At 41.1% G+C, this 18466-nt stretch overlaps 2 long non-coding RNA genes across 6 annotated transcripts in view; one reads left to right on the forward strand and one right to left on the reverse strand.

Annotated features, from left to right (window-relative positions):
- LOC132325123 (uncharacterized) overlaps window positions 1-14793 on the reverse strand; it is a 36040-nt gene extending 21247 nt beyond the window's left edge. The window contains exons 1-5 of one of the 5 annotated variants that reach the window (XR_009485834.1): window positions 14687-14793; window positions 11995-12172; window positions 11323-11433; window positions 10158-10276; window positions 4061-4379 (exon numbers count right to left, since the gene is read on the reverse strand). This is a non-coding gene — a long non-coding RNA (uncharacterized LOC132325123). Of the gene's footprint in view, window positions 1-4060; window positions 4380-10157; window positions 10277-11322; window positions 11434-11994; window positions 12321-14686 lie in introns of those variants that run through there. The other 4 variants (XR_009485835.1, XR_009485838.1, XR_009485836.1 and 1 more) reach the window with 4 other exon arrangements.
- LOC132325124 (uncharacterized) overlaps window positions 5518-18466 on the forward strand; it is a 31543-nt gene continuing 18594 nt past the window's right edge. Inside the window, exon 1 of the long non-coding RNA XR_009485839.1 lies at window positions 5518-5712. This is a non-coding gene — a long non-coding RNA (uncharacterized LOC132325124). The remainder of the gene's footprint in view (window positions 5713-18466) is intronic.

An 18466-nucleotide genomic window follows, 5' to 3' on the forward strand; every position in this document is an offset into this window, starting at 1 on the left:
ATATAGATATATATATGTCCTGTATATATAGATATATCCTATATATATATAACTCTATAACCAGGGCAGTTATAGACTCTGAAATGGAATATCTGCCCCTCGGTGCCTCCCTGCAGCATTGCTGTTCTATGGTGCAGGCAGGGTTGGGTACTAATCACTTGCAGAGGGGCTGCCAGTTTCAGACTCTTTCTTAGGTCTTCAAATACATACTTCAATCAAGCTGCATAAATCAGACCTCTCTGGGCTTACTGTCCAGCCAGCAGGTGAACTTATTTTCCTTTTCTGTTTACTGAAAGTTGTGATTGGACATATTAGCCAGTCAAAAGGATGAAGTCTTTTCCTCTTCCCTGTAGATTTCATTTTTCATTTTCTAAGGAGTTCCCAGACACTTCTAGCTTTGTCAGGGTAGGTGAATTACAGAGGCAGTTCCTTTTATCCCTTCCTTCTTTTCTCTTCCTGCCCCTCAAAACAAGAAACAAAATTATTCCTACTAAGGTAACAGCAGACAAACCAGACCAAATTGCCTTACTGCAGTGGTTCCATGTGCACTGCTCTGCACAGAAATTGCCTGGTTTATGGTGCTGTTTGCCTTACACTGAGGGAAAGAACATAGATTTCAGAGTAAGGTCTTACAACAACATAGATTTCTAAGGCAGAGCTAAACTGTAAGCAGCCTGCTACAAGCCATGTATGAACTCCATGACAGTTCATATTACAGTTATAAATATAAAAGGGATAGGAAAGGCCTCACCTGGCACCCTGACTGGTTTTTGCAAATGTTACTTTGCATTCTTACAAGTCAAGTGAAAATTCCCAAACGCTGGCCACCATCCAGTGATCTTTCCCCATGCCCTGGCTCAGCACCTTGGCAGTGTTTGAGGTGCAGTGGAGGGCAGTAATTGGTGGTTTTTCTGAGCCCATGCAGATGCCAGTGTCGTCAGGGAGCATTGCCGGGGATGGCAGCAACTTTGAGCCTTGCTCCAAGGCTCTTGGCAGCGTGGGATACATGTGCCTGCTGCACCCTATGCCTGCAGCCCAGCCAGACAGACAGACACCAGCCAGCCAGACACGCACCAGACAAATTGGGTGCTGAAGAAAACGGTGTCACCCAAGTCTGTGTCACCTCATCTGGGTAGCAAAATCCTTGGGTTAGGGATAAGAGAGCATTCTGGGAGAGGTTCGCTTCTTGTTTCAGTGTGACACCTGAACCTGCTTCAAAGTTGTCTGCAGCACAGCATGTCTGCAACCATGTTCTGGCTTCTGAAAACGTAAGGCAGGGAGTCCCCAAGGTCTCTTGCAGTGGCACATCCCCAATGGGACTGACACCTCTGTGTCTTTTAGTTCCTCCCTGGTAGGGTTACCATGGATTTTGAGGGACATATTAATCCTTTGGAAAAGTCATTGGGGAGCCTCTGAGCAAAGATGTCCTTGAGATAATCTGAGTATCACCCTACTATGACAGCTCTCAGAGCAACAGAGGCCAGCAGCGAGGTGTCTGCACAGGCCATACTGCAACTCAGTGAAGAAAAAAGGGCTGGAGACCACCATCTGAAATATGTCTTTTGTCATCTCTCATTCCCCCCCACCTCCCTCTGGAACTTTCTACTTATTTCAAGATGTAGAGAGAATCCCAGGCTGCTGCAGCTTTGTTCCCTTCTCATGAGTCTTGGGGACAGAGCGTGGTCTTTTCTGTAACTTCAGTCTCCCAAATTCAAAGCAGGATGGATTTTTCGTGATTTTATTTACTGATTGCACCACACACAGAAGATCAGAAATGCTGTGGATGTGAGGTTAGAAAGGATTCCTCCCTTGAATATATATTGTGGAATGATAAAAGCCTCCTCAGTGACTCAAGAGTGGCTTCCTTGACCACAGCAATAGAAGAACACAACTGTTTTGGGCTTTCCTGAGAAACTTCTGCTACCACAGCAGCCAGGACTTCTTGAGAAAGAGCTTGTTTCTGTGTCACAGGAAGAAAGGGTACTAAAATTTGTCATTAAGGTCAGGACAATAATCCAGGCCAGAAGTTCTTAACATCTTGGGGTTCATCACTAAGTAAACAAGAAGAAATGAGTCACCAGTAACCCAAACTCTATGAAAAGACAAAAAAAATCCCAGCCTCAAAAATTAATAAAAGCTTTTCCTTATGCTCAGATACAAGTCCTGTGTCAGATGCGAGGCTCTGTAGGACTCCATGTAACTGCAGCTTGGGAGTGACAGAACTAAGAGGACTTGATTAAAACTGCAGCACAGATACAAGCTAAAGGAGAAGGAGAAATGGATAGGATATTTTGATAGACATGGGGAAACTGTGTCCTCTCCTTCTGTTTGGAAAGTATTTTAGTTTGCCTGTGAAGCAAACAAGGTACTAGGTCTGAGACAAAAAACTCTTTTTCTGCTTTTTCAAGATCAAAACTTGTTAATGTTTATAAAAATAGAGAGGAAAAAATTATTAGAGGAAAAAACAATTAATAATAGAATAGCCATTATTTTTGATGGAAAATAATACATCAATGTTTTGTTTAAGATTAGGAGTCAAAGTGTTTGTATGCTGGCATACAGATAATTTCTGAGACTATCAGAGATGAAAAGAAGCCTTTTCTCCACACCTGTGAGCTTTCACAAGGGAGCAGAGAGCACACAGCTACCTGCTCTCTCTGTCAGGCAGTGGCCAGTGGCAGTGCAGGGTTTTACTTTATATTGCTGGTAGCTACACCCCAAGACAATTCTTCATCAGGCAGCCAGCAAGAAACACATCTTGGTTTGGTCTGGCCACACTACACACACAGTTAATCCCTGTAACTCCCATCGCAATTTAGAACTCTGATTTAGAGCCTAGGAATACACTGCTTTGCTATTTTAACGACCCAAATAGTTTTGCAGTAGCTGTTACACCAAGACTTGGCTTCCAAACTCTTCTGTGCAGGTCAGACAGATCCCCAAAGGGCAGGGACTGTCCCTGCTGGCTGTGCAGGTGCCAGCAGTGGCACCTGCTAGACACCAGTGCCATTTTCTGGCTGCTCCTGCAGGCAGGTGACCGAGAAATGAGCAGTTCAGCTGGGGACATGGTGTTGCAAGCTGTATCACTGCTTTCCAGACACCAGTTTGTTATAGCTCTTATCTAAAAGTGCCCTACATCAGCAGGGGCAGTCCAGGTTCCAGTGGGACTACAAGGCCCACATGATGCCTGGGTGCTGGGGTACACCTGCAGTCCCCCCTGTCCCTCCCCCAGTGAGTGTTTGCTCAGTGAACAAGCCTCAGCATGAGCCCAGTCAGCATTTCTGGAGGCAGATGGTCTCGGGACCAGAGAAAACTTTCTCACCTAACTTGCTGACTCAGGATGCTTCAAGGCAATGATCTCATGTCCCTTTCCTCTAATACTTTCTCCCCTTTCAGGAAGCAACTGTTTGTTGCTTGTTTGTAGGCAACTTGGTTACATTGCTGGTTTTGAAATCAAAGGCATCAGCAGCAGTTATGCTCTGTCACTCCTGTGCTGACCTTCAAAAATATTCTCAGCTGAAGGGCCATCTGCGATTGTGGTCTGAGGATGCAGTCAGGGATAACATGTCTATTCCATAAGAATTCACAGCAGTTTGACATTTACTTTCATTCTGAACTGGAAGGAAAACTCAACACACTCAGACTTTCTCTGTCATTGAAATTCTTGGTGCTGCCTCAATAAAAATTGCTGTTACCCATAACACTGCAGCATTTGATAAGGTAACAGTATTTGCCTTCAGTAATGCTGAAAAGTTGAAGTATAATGTTAGAAAAAAATTATGAAATATTAATATGTTTAGTTTAGTGATGCATTTAGATATATAGACTTCATGATGAAACATGAAAATATATCTAAATGAGGAATTCAAAATATTTTGAGTGCATCAAGCATATTTGGGAAAATAGGGACAGCAGATTTGAATCTGGTTTTGAAAATGTAGGGGTATTTAACATATTTTTGAGGTATCATATTTCCAACAAGAGATATTTTTCTGTCTTCTGTCCAAAATCTTTGGCTGGTTCCATTAATCATATGGTTTAGCTAAATGGAGTGTCTTACCCTGCTCCTTAGTGCAAGAGTTCTAGCTTCCCTTCAGCCACGTATCCTTCCTTTTCCTGTGGTTTCTGGGACTGCTTCTGGGTGCATGATGGTGACTGACAGTCTTCTGCTGGACTCCTCAGCTGAGCTCTGTGACAGACTTTTACAGCTCCCTGCTGCAATATGCTGCCAAATCCCTACCCAGAAGGATCTCCTAGAGTTGTCGATGTCCTGGCTGTTTGAAGGATCTGTGTGAGCACTGACCCACTGATTTGTCCACATCCCCTTGCCTTGACTAGCAGCAGTTCTCCTGCTTCTCCTTTTCCCACTGCTGTCAATGCTGGCATTAAAAAAGAAAAAAAAAAGAAAAAAAAAAATTGGAGTTGCTCTGTCAAGATATATATTCAGACACTAAGTGCAGAATATGTCTGACTTCAGACCCTTGCTTCAGGAAAAAGCTTATTAGGCCAGCATTCAGCATTAATCTGCACTCTTCCCTAATTAGATTTTGTTTTGAGCTTCAAACACGATTTCCTTACATTTCCATGGTCTTCAACAGCATGGGCCTCTACCACACCAGAAAGTGCTTACCTCTCCTTGAGACAGGGAAGATGGTTGCAGTGAGAGGACTTGGACATGCCTTTTACAAGTAAAAACATTCAATGGACTAGTGGTAAGAGAAGAAAATGGCAATGTCATGACGGTTTCTCTCTGATGGCATCCAGACTGGCTGTCTTTCTGGAAATTCCAGTAGTTTTGTCAATTCTGTTGGACTTTGGGGAAGAAATGGATAAGGCATGGCTAAAGAAGTTGATTTTGGGAAGTGATTCTGGGGCATTAGCACTGCCTGCTTTCTGGATCATGGCTAAACCCTATGAGAGTGCCCAAAACTTTAGGAGAGTGCTCAGACTGCTGAACAGGTACATTTTGTGTAAATTAGTGATAAAAGGAGTTTAGGAAACAATTCAGATATGTGAGCTTCCACTCCTTCTGCTGTGAGGGTAGCAGATTTCATGTCTTCATGCATGATGTCTCATGGTGGGCCTCATGGGGTTTGTACCTTTGTGTTTGACCAATTGTTTAAAAAAGAGACCAAAGATGCTAGGCCCCTTTTTTTTTTTGCCCTGGAGATACTATTATGGAGTCAAGTAGGATAGACCCTCACACTGATGTCAACAATATTTAAAAGAAGGAAAAACTGAGACAAGTTCAAGGTTGTGGCAGACCTCTCAGATTAACTTATCCAAGCATGAAAGGAGGTACCTAACATTTTCATTCAAGGTAGGATATGAAAGTAATAAAAGGCTAAAAACAAATCCAGGAGCAGATTTAGGCAGAGTGAATAAAGTGAGCATCTTTGTGTCTGTCTGATACTTAAAGCCTTTTGGAATGTGCTTGTGTATTTTGCATTAAAACGTCAGTGAACAAAATACATAAAGGTAGGGCATCTCTTTCAAGAGATCTCACTGAGATACAGTTACATTCTTCTAGTTTGCCATCACTCTCCAGACTTGTGATCTTCCTCTTGGCCTGACAGTACCTAATCTTGGCCAGGAGACACATCACAGTTATCAAGCCTCCTTCCATGAACCATCTTCTGAGGATATGGCAGGTGACACCATGTCCTTCTTAGCCTGAAAAAGCCTGAGAACACCCAGGTCTTTGCATTCTAGGTAAGTGTATTAATCACAAGCATTTAGCACAAATAGGAGCAATAATTTAGCACAAATATCTCATCCAGCATCAGCAGCATGTAGGGCCAATTAAAAAAAGAAAGGGATGGCTGGTTGTGCTTGAATGGGTGGCTCAGGTGCCTAAAGTTTTGTAAAGAACAGTTTTCTCTTTCTCCTTGACATATGTTCAGAGTGAGCTGGAGGGAAGCATCTCAGCCCCTGTGTATGACAGCACTTCAGACAAATCCCACTCTTTGATCTTTGCCTCCTGGCTGTCTTATGGACTCTGGTGTTGTGTGTCCAATCTCCCCACCTCTGAACCCTCTGTTTGCAGTACTGGGAAAATAAGTGGTGCTTACAAGGCTGTGAATTCTGCTCTCACAGCCAAGACCTTCGAGACTAGAGTGTAACAATGTGTGGTAACCAACAAACAATCACGCCTATATTATCTTTAGTTCATGGAAGTAGAAAAATAGCCTCTGGAAACAAATGCTATCATAAAACAAGTGTGGTAATGGTAACAAATTTTTTCCCTTCTGACCAGTACATCTCAAACTATCATTTCAATTAAGACACAAATACTACAAATATTTGGGCAGAGTTCTAAATGGAAGTCACCTGTAAACTCATCATAACCCTAGAAATAATCCTGAGACCCTATACTATCCAGACCAGACTATCTACTCCCAAGCATAAATTTCTCTTCCAGAATTAGGAATGACGGAAATTCAAAGGAAAAAATGTGCTCTTCATCTTTTCACACCTTCTAAGCTGTAAACTTTTTCTGACATGAGTTATCTCTTCTGATGCTTTGGTACAAAGCCAGCAGAACAGAATTATAAAATGTAGAGTTTTAATTTAGTATAAATGTTTACTGCTTCTGAAGACAAATTCTGTGTATGGGAGCCACTATTTACAGAATGGACCTTGAACACTTTGTCAGCTGCTGTCACTGCAAATATTGAAGGGTTTTCCTGCAGGTTCCATTTTCCACCTCCCTTTTTCTTGTTTCCTTCTCCTTTGAGATGCTTCATTTTGCACGTTTCTCATTGTCAAATATTTTTAAATTGCTTTTGGCAGAAACGTTTTACAAGTGGGGAGGATGCCCCAGGCTTCTTCCCGGAAAATAGGAGACTGTGTGTGGGGAGGCTGACGCCAGCTATGCAAACCTTCTAGCTTTGCATTAAAAAAAATTTTTTTTTTGAGTAAACAATGGAATCTATTATTTACAGACTGTATTGTAAACATCTGCAGCAGAGAAATCTTCTTATTGTATGCCTGTAATGACAAGGGCAAACCCAGCACAGGAAGAAGGAAGGACCAACCCACTTAACAGAATGAGACTTATTTGAATTCATTTTAAAGCCACCAACAAACAATCAATGGTTTAGCTGACGCAGGACATAAGCAAATAAGAAATATTAGGATACCTACGTGACATTCTGGCTCCATCAAAACAAGCAGGATGTTTGAAATTGGCATTAGAGGTCAAGGCTCAGTTCCTAATCTTTTTTCTTACAAAAACCAAAAAGCAAAACAACTAAAATTGCTCAGCTTATATTATAAAAAGAGTGTTAGAACTACAGCTTCAGACTGATCGAGGTACTTAACACACGTTTTTTAGACATTTTGATAACTACAGAAAAATTGTGAATATTGTGCTGCCTCTATAAAAGGAAATAAAAATATTCTTTTATGAACCTTGGCAAAGGACATTTCCACATTGTTACTGGCTGGCTGAGCTCTTGGCCTTAGATCATCTGTTGTTTCAACTAGTCATTAGTGCTTTTGACTTCAGTTGTTGTCATTGCCTTGGAATTGCACTGAGGAGAGATTGTCCACCATTCTGTGCCATGTTGTACAAAGGCAGTCTTCCAGGAAAGCCCCACAGCATCTCTGCTGTGTAGCTCATCCCTGCTCTGAGGCTCCAAAGAATGTTGGGGAAACTGTTTGCTGCCATTTTTTTACAGCAGACTGAATTTTTAGCTTTTTTCCTCTCCAAAATACTCCCTATTTCAGCTGTTGAAAGCAGCCAGAACTAGCATTCAGATGTGGTTCTCCCCTTTTATTATAAATTTTGTTTTCACACGGTTAATTAGATACAATAATCTGTTTTTACAATCTTATATCATCAAACCTTTTCCTAATTTATGTGGCCTGTTGTAGCTAGTCCATTTGCAGTCAAAGCTATAGAGTGCTTCCCTCCTGCCATAGCCTTCTTGTCTTTGTTCACACTCCCTTGAGGCTGCCCAGATCACCAGACACTTTTCACTTTTCACAGGCTTTAGACAATGCAGGTCTTGCTGGAACTGGAGTTACTGTCACCAGCACAAGATGTGAAAACCTGAGTCTGCTTCTGCAAAACTCAATCCCAACTAATGTTTGGCAGCTAGTTTTAGCTAAAAGAAGGTTACCTTTCCCCATGCTCTAGAGAAACAAGGCACAGAATGCAGAATAAATGCTATTTCTTGCATGCTAATATCTTGCCTGTCTGTAGGAAGCTTGTAGGAGGCAGTGGGAGGTTAGTCTTCAAAAATACTTCAGACTACTCAACTTTGCCTCAGTCAGAAAAATATTACTAATACTCTCTGTATCAGCAGTTTATTAAATGGTGCATGATCACTGTCTAAAGCCACTGTTATAAACAGTTGTACTGAAAAAAAACTAAGTCAAGAATTTTCAATCTTCTCATTGTCTAAAGTCTTTAAAGCTCATCAGTTACAAACTTGCAAACATCAGTGAATACATTTGAACAAGATAAAAATCATGTTTCTATGTAAATTTCTTTTTATTTCCATCTTTCAGCCAGTAGGAAGTCTTCTCTGGGACATCAGTCAGAATGCTGCAAAACTGCAGAGGATTTTATTACTCACAGTAAGCCATACTGTGTCTTATGCAGAATTCCTCTGTACAGGACTCCAAAGGTTCAACTAACACAAGAGCCTGTGAGATTTGTTTGCCAAACTTCTAATGATTTTTTTTCCCTTTCTTGCTGATTGTTTAAAGTAAAGATACTTAACAGAGTGGCTTGATTTACTGAACACAAATTATTGCACGGACAACTATGTATGGCACAAGTGGCACTTGCTCTATTCATTGGACTATGACACTCCTGTCATACCAGGAGTGGATCTTGCCTGGAGCTGTTAGCCAAGAACAATCTCTTCAGCAAAAAGGAATTTCTAGTGGCTAACAGAACAATTGTTCTACTTGTACAAGCTAAAAACTGGTCAAGACATAGACTCAGAGAAGCTGGAGATGGTTTGCCCTTCCTGTAACAATGCAAGAGTGTTCCCTACACAGTAATTTATGCAACGCAGATTTTACACAATCTAGCCTGATTTTTAAAACCACAACTTTACAGGTTTACACACACTTTTCTTGGTATGCTGTTCACAGTCTAACAGACTTTAAGAAATAATTGTTGCTTTTCAACCTACAGGGGTTTTTTTAGGTGTAAATCGTGACTGTCAGTACGCCCCAATGATTCTGTCTCCTTTCACCCTACAGAACCCTTGGTACCTTCTGAGACAACATCATTGAAACCCTCACATTCCTGCTAGAAAGGCTGTCTGAATGTAGCATTTTCATCTAGACCAGAAATCAGTGCTGGCAAATATGAAGGAAAAGAGGAAAAGAAAAGATAAACAGGTTAAAAAATGCAAGCCGTATTCTCCAATATATTGAAATGTTACCTCTCTTACCCAGGGTAATATCTGCATGTTTTTAAACCCAATTCTGGCTGTAGTCAGGTAGACATTGACTGACCTAAAGCTGTATCAGTACCAGCAGAAAAGGCCCAAGAGGTGACCATAGCAACATCATCCACTGCTTTCTTTTGCTGAGTTCACAGCTGGTGACCCTTGTTCAGTGCCTAATCCCAAAGGTCACATTTTCCTAAGCATTTATTTCTTAAATATTGACTTAAAGTGATGGGACAAAAAATGTGGAATGTGTCCTGGACACCCATAGGAAGGGAAGAGGTTTAGAAACTGCTGTGAATGCCAGCAAATCTGCAACACTGAACTTGAAAAGCCCAGTCCAGGTTTGTCACATCCTATAAAAACCCTTGTACATTTTCCAACAGAATAAATGCAAAATAAAATTTAGTGGATTATATTTTTTCCTTTTTTTTTACTTCACACTAGTTCTTAAAAGTATTTAACATAGTCAAATGAAACTCATGTTAATGATGAAAAACCTTACGTTCCTGTGGCAACCTATATTTAACTGCCTTAATGAAAAAAGGTAAAAAAAAATATAATTTTTCCAGAGGTATAGTGATTTTTTTTCACTCATATAGCAGGAATCATTTATGTGCTAATGGCACATAAATTAGCAAATCTCCTTCAAATATTAACATTAATGTATAATACTGTGAACTTTATGTGAAAACTGAGGAACATGATGTTCTTTTGGCATTCTATATTGTGTGCATTTCTCACCTTAAAACAAAAGCCACTAGTGGTGATAGTTTCAGTCCAGTTTAATCCAGCATAACCAAGTGATCCAGTCTTTTAAGGGAGCCTAGGATAGGCACTTGGCTTAGTCTGGTCCAGCAATCCTGGAAAGGGAATAAATACAATACCAGCATTATTAGGAAACGTAAGAGTCACTTCAGGTTTATAGTGCAGAAAGGAAAGGAGGATTTTTCTTTAAGTGTTTTGGAATCATAAGGATCTCAGAACCAATAAGGTTGGAAAAGGTCTCTAAAATCATCAAGTCCAGCCATTAACCTAATATCTCCATGTCCACGTTTTAATGCTATTTGTGAGGAGCACAAGCTTACTGTGCTCTTATATATTATACAGTCACTGCAGTGAAGCAAACTTTGACACAGATTACATCCAGCAGATGAACCATAGAATGAAATAAGTCTAGGTCAGGCTCATTTGAGAGCTGAAAAGTGGGGTGAGATGCTCACATTTGGTCCTGAAAGACAGTTTATACAAACCAGAAGTCTGAGTGTGAAATCTAATGAGGGACACTTAAGGGCAAAAGTCCATGTTATAAAAAGGATGGAGAGCAATGGAATTGGTGGGCTGCCTCGCTTTTCACAAAGCTTTCAGCTCAGATCCGATGGAAAATGCCATTCCTACAGTGTTTAGTTACTGCCTAAGGACAGACATTTTTCAGGCCCATTCTCTGCAGCTGTCTTACATCCTAGCTGTGTGGGTTTCATCCCTTTTGTCAGATCCATAATTACATCATTAATAACATTAATTCATTATCTATGGAAGTAAATTTCAGTCCAGTAGAGGCAGCATCGGGAGGCATATGGCAAGTAGCCTGCAGCAAACTAATCTGCTGACAAACCCCTCCAACCTCTCAGTGCTTTGACTTTGCCAATGCCTTTTGTTTTTATCCAGGGCTTCAGCATATCACTTCGATTACGTGTGTTTAGAGAAGGGTAGGCTTCTGTAACGTTTTCTCAGAAATTAAATCCCAGTGCTTTCATTCTAGAAGTGAAAATCCCTCCTAGAAATTCTTTCCAGCCTCTGAGTGCCCTTTATAGGTACCCTGCGGCTACAACCCTGCGGGTAACGCAGTCCCCGTGCTTTTCAGCTCAGCTGTTCAAACACGTGGATGACCTGGACAGTTAACACTCACTCAATCCTTTCATCTGTCCCGCTTCAGCTCTTTAGAAACAGCTCTTCATTTTCTGCTCCTTTGTATCAGGGCAAGTTTGAATCAATTTCTCTTCATTAAGATACATCATCTCTGGGAAAAAAAACACTTATAATTGTTAAGGGAATGTGGCAAACAAGCAAGTAAGTAAGTGTTGACCGGTGCATGAAATCCAAAAGTTTAGTGTCACTGTGCTGGAATAGAGCTGCCTGAAAGAGAGAGGAAAGAGCAGGGGTTTTGTCCTTTAAATTCCAATATTAGAATATCTCAAGGGACAGGCATAGTCTCTTTGGAGCAAATATAAGCCTTTTGCACTTTGAGATCATCTGCAAATGATTCAGAATGTGTTTCAAAACTTGAAATTTGTAAAGCTTTCTTCATTCTCCAACTATACAATATAAAGGATTTTTCAAAGGTATCCTATTGAAAAATGTGACACTGTACACACAGACTGATCATCCATTTCACTTACTAGTGCTTTGCACAGGCAAAAGGGGATGAAATGAGAAATAGAGATCCAATCAACAGGACCGTAGAAACTGAACTTGCTCAGAAATCAAAGTTCATGAAAGAGAGACAAGAAGGAAAAACACCCCAAAGAATTTTTAATGAACTTTTCTATTCAAAGCACCAACCTGAGCAAGGAATTCATACCTCATAAACAATGTAGATCACACTTTTCACCTGTCTTTGCACTGCATATGACCACTGTGCTTTCAGTGCTTCATCTGCTGCCTGGAGCTTCATGAACTGGAGAGATGTGCTATCACAACAAAACTCTGCTGTGACCTGTTTCATCACAGTCACATTTCTCCCCACATGTGGTTGTTTCCTGGTGGTTCATAAAAGCAAATCACACACACAGAGGTTAAAACTACATGATGTTGTCTGATAAAAAGCACGGCATAAAGCCAAGCTATCCATAATATCTGTGTTGTTAGAAGCTTTATGTCACTTTTTCCAGTCAGATGGTGCCTGATCTCATGTCTGTCCAAGATTATGGCAAGATCCCATTGCATTAGTGCATACTGAATCAGCCCAAAGCTCACAACAAAAGGAAGCAAAGGAAGGAGACCGCAGGCACATACACAGTGTGCAGAGTTTACTCTCAGTGATTCACAGAAGTAGAGGTGCTGTGCTTCCTGGAGTTAGTATTTTTCCTCAGCCATGAAGGCTGGAGCAGAAGGAGGTGGGTCTGTCATCCAGCTCTACCTTGTGTGCCAAGGGGTTATAACCATTAGGCACGGACGTGGGCTGCAGCCCAGGCCCTGAGATCCTGCACTCCTGTGCCTTCCATGGCATAGACTCAGGGGGAAGGTGGGGAGGTGTAATCCCCCAGCAGATGTGAAATCTTGCAGCTAGGCCACCTCCTGGAGACAATGGAAAGGGAATTTCAATTGTAGAGTCCAAGGCCTTGTATTTTTGTAGGAAGAAAGCATGTGGATGAAATAGATACCATTACTACTTTTGGAGTCAGGGAGAGGGAGCCTTTGGGCTCAATTCACAAGCCACGTCCCAGATGAGGCCTTGGAGCACACAGAGAGCCTGCAGATCCATTCTGAGTGAGGTATCAGATTAGGAAGTTGGTTATTGAGAACAGACACCTACAAAATAAGTGTAGTCTTGTAACATGTAAAATCTGTAAATCTGAGACTTGTCTGGCGGCTCTCATCCTAGACATGAGCTTCTTCCAAACCCAGTGTTCTTAGGTGGCTTGGTGCTCCTGGGCAAATCTCTGAATGATTCTCAAAAGACAAACTGCAGGCAGATCTTACCCAATGTGGATTTATTATGCTCAAGCACATCTCAAATCCCCAAAGCAGCAAGTTTAGCCTTGTGATCCCTCAGACTGTTCATTAGATAGTTTCCCTCTTCAGAACTCATGGGTGCATTTATATGAGATGGAGTACCTTGCACTAGCAGGGGATGATATTTAATGATAGATCTCAGACCAGCCTTGTCTTGATCATTTATATAGGTTCTCCATTCAAAAATGTTATTTTCCACTGTCTATGGAAACTCTGTGCCTATTTCCTACTATGATTTCACCATCATTCTTTGAGTCACCAACTTTCTCTGCATCTTTACTTTGTGAATACATTGCTCAGAGGTAGATTTGGCCAGCAAAATGATTGGTGGGGAAAAAAAGGACACCTTTTTTCTCTCTTATCAAAATAACATTTACTGCTGATTGTGCTGCTACTAATAGGAATAATGAAAAGATATGCAAAAGAGCTACATTAGCATAGCCGGCTTAGCTACAGATGTAGATATCCCTCATTTCACCTTATGCATAACTGACTGAGAGAGCTCTTAACTAAAGTCTCTATTCTTGTGCAAGCTGCTGTGAGTATTGCCCAAGCTGCTACTGAAGATACAATCTGAGCACTGTGACTGCTGCATTCCCAGGAACAAAGGCAAAGTTTTAAGATGGCAAATTCGCATGCTTTTATCAGAAGGCAGAATCTGACTTTCAGTATCTTGATAATAGGTGACATATTAAAGAGAAAGCATCAACATAACCTCAATTGCCCATTGTGACTTTGTGTACCTGGCAAGCAGAAACCTTACCCTTTCACCTGTCACTGAAAATGATTTGATATGGAAATTAGGCTGGAATTTCCAAAGGACCATTGTCACAGTTATTCACACTGACTTCAATGACTATTGCCATAATAAACATCACTCATGCACCAAGTGCCCCTCCTGATGGATTGCTTCATTAACTAATAATTGCAGGGCATTACCAGTTTGACCCTGTAGGGTGTGTGCTCTCTCCCCTAGCTCTCAAGTAATTACCTGGCTACTAGTGAAGAAACCATCGCTACTATTTTTAAAACTTTCTCCAGAAATTCATGAAGTTTCTTGCAATGCACATTTTTATTTGTTAAAATAAAATTCCTCCAGTTTTAATAGTAAGTGTTCAGAGTGCATGAGTGTGTGTGTGTGGCCATACAGCTCTGGGGATGATAGATCTATAGTGTGTAATACACTTTAGGATCATCTGAAGATTATTTTTTTCCAGTGGTTCAGCACAAAGTTGGTTTAGTTGAAATGTAAACCGTACTCTAAACATTTGCAAAATATACGTTGCAATAAGCGTTTAAGAGAATTAGAACTGTTCTAACTGAAAGCAAAGCATTGGTCCCACAACACCAAAAAGTTCTTCTGTGACTTGCAATCACAGTAATAGCGTCTGCGGTTCTTTCAGAGCTGGATTAATGGCTTGAAACCAGCGTATCTAGAAAGCAAATCAGTCCACAGGTATTGCCCAGATATTCCAAACTCTCTTGGCTGACACACATGCAGTTCCTGTCCAAGGGTTAGAGAATAACTGAGCACTTACTACCCTGAAGCCAAACCAGGACAAACACTGGACACATTGTTCTTCTTTAGAGTTTCCTCAGTACCCTGTAAGGTCCCAGTCTGTCTGTCCTGGCTCTTCCTGTTCCTGAATCATGAAGCTCCTCCAAGTCCCAAACAAAGGATGCTCAATGCAAATATGAAGATAGGCAGATAATTATACCTTCTAAATATTTGCAGTGGGTGGGATTTTCCTCACCATGTGATATAGGGGAAAACTAGATAAGACACAGTCACCTAAACCAAATGACCCTCACAGACACATGCCAGTCAGCAGACAGGCTCTGATTTAAAGTATCAGAACACAGTAAATGTAATCAAAAGGAGATGAATAAAGGGAAGCTTCTGACAATAGTGTCTGGATTTGATATCAGATCATGTATTTGGGATCCATTTTTGCTGTTGTAGGAGCTTCATGAAACTGCTAAAGTGCTTTAAGGATCATTCAAGTGGCATGTGACTGCTAAGGGGACCCGGGAAAGAGAGAGCTGAAGGATGGAGAGATTAATGCAAAGGTGAAATATGTGGAAGGCCCAAATACCTATCTCAGTATAAACACAGCTAGCATGAACCCCTTGACCTTTTGAATTGCCCACAATTGCTAGATGTTAAATACTTCTGGAAGCAGCGCCATGCTGGTTTTGTTTTGCATAATTAAAGGAAGTTTGCATTCTAGTTCCTTCATCTGTGGTGGTGTCACAAACTGCTGAAACTCTAAGAGCAAATTATGCCAAGTGGAGGTATGACACAGCTTCCTGATCTGGTTATTTTGTGCTTCTAAGAGCCACATACATTTAAGTACCATGTCTGAGGAGCACCTCAGGCTGGAACGTCATCCTCAACTTGCTTAATTAGTCAGTTGAAGTCATTCCATGTGTTTGACCCCACACTTCCTCAAGAGTTCCCACCATTGATGAGAAGGAGGTAGTCACTGACACCGGAAGTAATCATGTTACCAAAACAAACTCTGCTTATAATTTGATCGTTTCAGAGGTTACTTATGCCACACAGCACTGGAAAATAATAGCAAAAGCACATTAGCAAAGAGATTCAAGCCATGAATGTTTTTAATTATCAGTTTAAAATAGATTTATTGTGTCTTCATACTATTTCATGCCTCATGTTTTCATACACATAACTAACTTCCTGAAGTTGATTATGCTGTCATTTTTTTCTCCCTGGGGCTGAGTTAGAGCAAATCAAAATAACTAGAGAAGTCCTCACAGTGTGCAATCCAATGAGTGGTTATCAACTGAAGAGCACCTATTTGTCTGGGTCCTACTGCTCTCCAGGAACTGTACTGAAAACAAGCTCTACACAAGATGATGTTGAATTTTCCCATGTAATTGCCTAATTTGTCTGGGTTGCTACTACACAGTCCAATGCTGTAGAAGCTGATGTATAGTCTCATTTCCCCTTATGACTTTCACCCTTTTTAGTCTGCATTTAATACAATTTAATGGTCAAGCTACACAGCCCCATTGATCTTTCTGTACTTGCGGTAATTGTATTGGAGACTCCAGATGTTGTGGGCCCTTTTCAGATTTCCATGGTGAGCCTAGTTATGTGAGAGGCACATGAGCTGAGGACATCCAGACAGAGACACTCAGTTGCAGGTAGAACAGATCAGGAGTAAAAACCACCTGAAATTAGTGTCTACATTTACAATCAAAAAATAACGAGCTTTTGTCTTGTTTTCTCCCTTGTTAGAACTGTGCCCTCTTGGGCTTCTCCTTTTAGCACTTAGGCTTCCTTTGTGCACCATAGGGTTAATCATGGAGCCAGTGGCAAATCTGATTTTAGGTGTGATGCACCCCAGCCCTGCTAACATCTCAATTAGCAGGCACTATCAAAACAATAAAGCACTAGTAAAAAGAGCTGTTACTTGCTTGGCTTTGTCCTAAATACTTTTCTGCTAAGAGCAGGTAACAACCTGCACTTGAACATAGCTGGCAGTTCGATGCCCTCCAGCCCACAGTGACTGGGAAGGTGTTTTTCTCCAGCAGAGGATGATTCCGCGGAAAAACAGTTTGTGGCTTCACACTCCAGGGCTGCTTCCAAGGGCTGAGTGGTCACTGGAGCTACGTCAGCAGGCAGGAAGTGGGGAAGCCAAAACACCCCAGGAGCAATTCAAATGGCTATGCAGAGGTATCTGAGGTCATCTATGACCGTGCCACTTCACCTTCCGCTGCTGCTCCAGAAGGATCTGCTGTTGGACATGAGTCATAGATGTCTCCTTGGTACTTTCAGGGCTGGACACCCGGATTGTCCTGCTCATGTTGTGACTGTCCCAAAGGGGCAGAATTGTCTTTCTCACTGTCTTTCATGTCGTATCTGTGTTCTTCCAAAATATAAACCTAGCCAGACACAAGGATCACAACCCTAGTCCTTGTACCCTGGCATCTTCATTGCCTTCCAGAGGCTACCAGAGGGGTTCCAAAGCCTGAGGAGATTATTCTCATCTTCACCACAAAACGCTTTATACCTATTTGGGTATTGCAACATTGTCTTTATATTTGCTCTTTATACTCAACAGAGCAGAAACAGCTGTCTCTGCTCTTTGATGATGTACCTGACATATGATTGGAAATTTGAAATGGTGAACAAGCAAAACTTTTCAATTCTGTGAAAAGGTTTGCTTGCTTAACATGGAGTATGGGACCACAGCATTTTTGCACAAGAACATTACAATGCCAATGAAAATTTTCCATTTCATAGGAAGGAACAAGCAAAAAATGTGGTTGTTTCAACGTGAAATTCAAAAAGAAAAACATTTTCATTTCAGCTCAAAATGCCAATTTATTATTTAAAGGACATGTTATAACAGCATTCTTTCAGTCCAGACAAAACAGTTCTCCCTGTTTCTCTTCTAGTTTCTCCACTTAGTGTATCTCTATCATTTGTCTAAAACCCAAATACTTAAAGACAACAACAACTGTGTAAAATTTATTAGGTAGCTTAGGGAGTCATTCTAGATTTTGTTCACATTCCACTTTAACAGTAACTGAAACTGATGGGAATTTAACTAGTAATCTCAACAGGAACAAGATCACGTCCTTTTGATGGAAATGTCATGACCTTCTTCCATAAACTTGCTCATGTAGATTTTGTTTTCTTTCAGACTGTGTATGCATATGAAACCTATCCCAAGAAAGAGAGAGGGTAGGAGAGTTTTCTTTCCAGTAAAGGATCATCAAAGGAGCCTCTCTGTAAACTAACGTGGAATGGACACTTAAGTGTCCAGGTTCCTGTAGCCTGAAATCTGGACCACAGCAGCAATGTTCTCAGCACTAACAAGTACAGAGAAAATAGAGGTGTCAGTTTTGCAGTCTATGTCGAGAAGCAGAAAACAAACTTGCATCTAAGGCATTCAACGACTAAGGACATCATTTGTATGTAATGGTTTTTTTTACGAATTCAGAAATCTTGATTACTTTAAAAAATAAATTTGCCAGTTTTGATGATGTGACAAGACTTAATAAGCTATTCTGAGCATTTCTGCAAAACCTGGATCTAGTTGCTGTGTTACACGTGAACAACTGAATGTCTGCATGCGAGAAACAGAAAGGCAGCTGCCACTTGCCTGCCCTCCTTTCACAGTAGCAAACTGTGGCTGGGAGATGTTCCTGTTTGTGCCAGTACCTGTTACATACACACAGCACCAGTGGAATTCCAAAGCTTTGACCTCAATATTTGCCTTTCTGGGAGGAGAAGGTGTTCCAGATGTTACACCTGATATTTCTGAGTGTAAACAAGGTAGCTT

Source organism: Haemorhous mexicanus, chromosome 3 (genome assembly GCF_027477595.1).
Source record: "Haemorhous mexicanus isolate bHaeMex1 chromosome 3, bHaeMex1.pri, whole genome shotgun sequence".
Classification (NCBI taxonomy): domain Eukaryota; kingdom Metazoa; phylum Chordata; class Aves; order Passeriformes; family Fringillidae; genus Haemorhous; species Haemorhous mexicanus.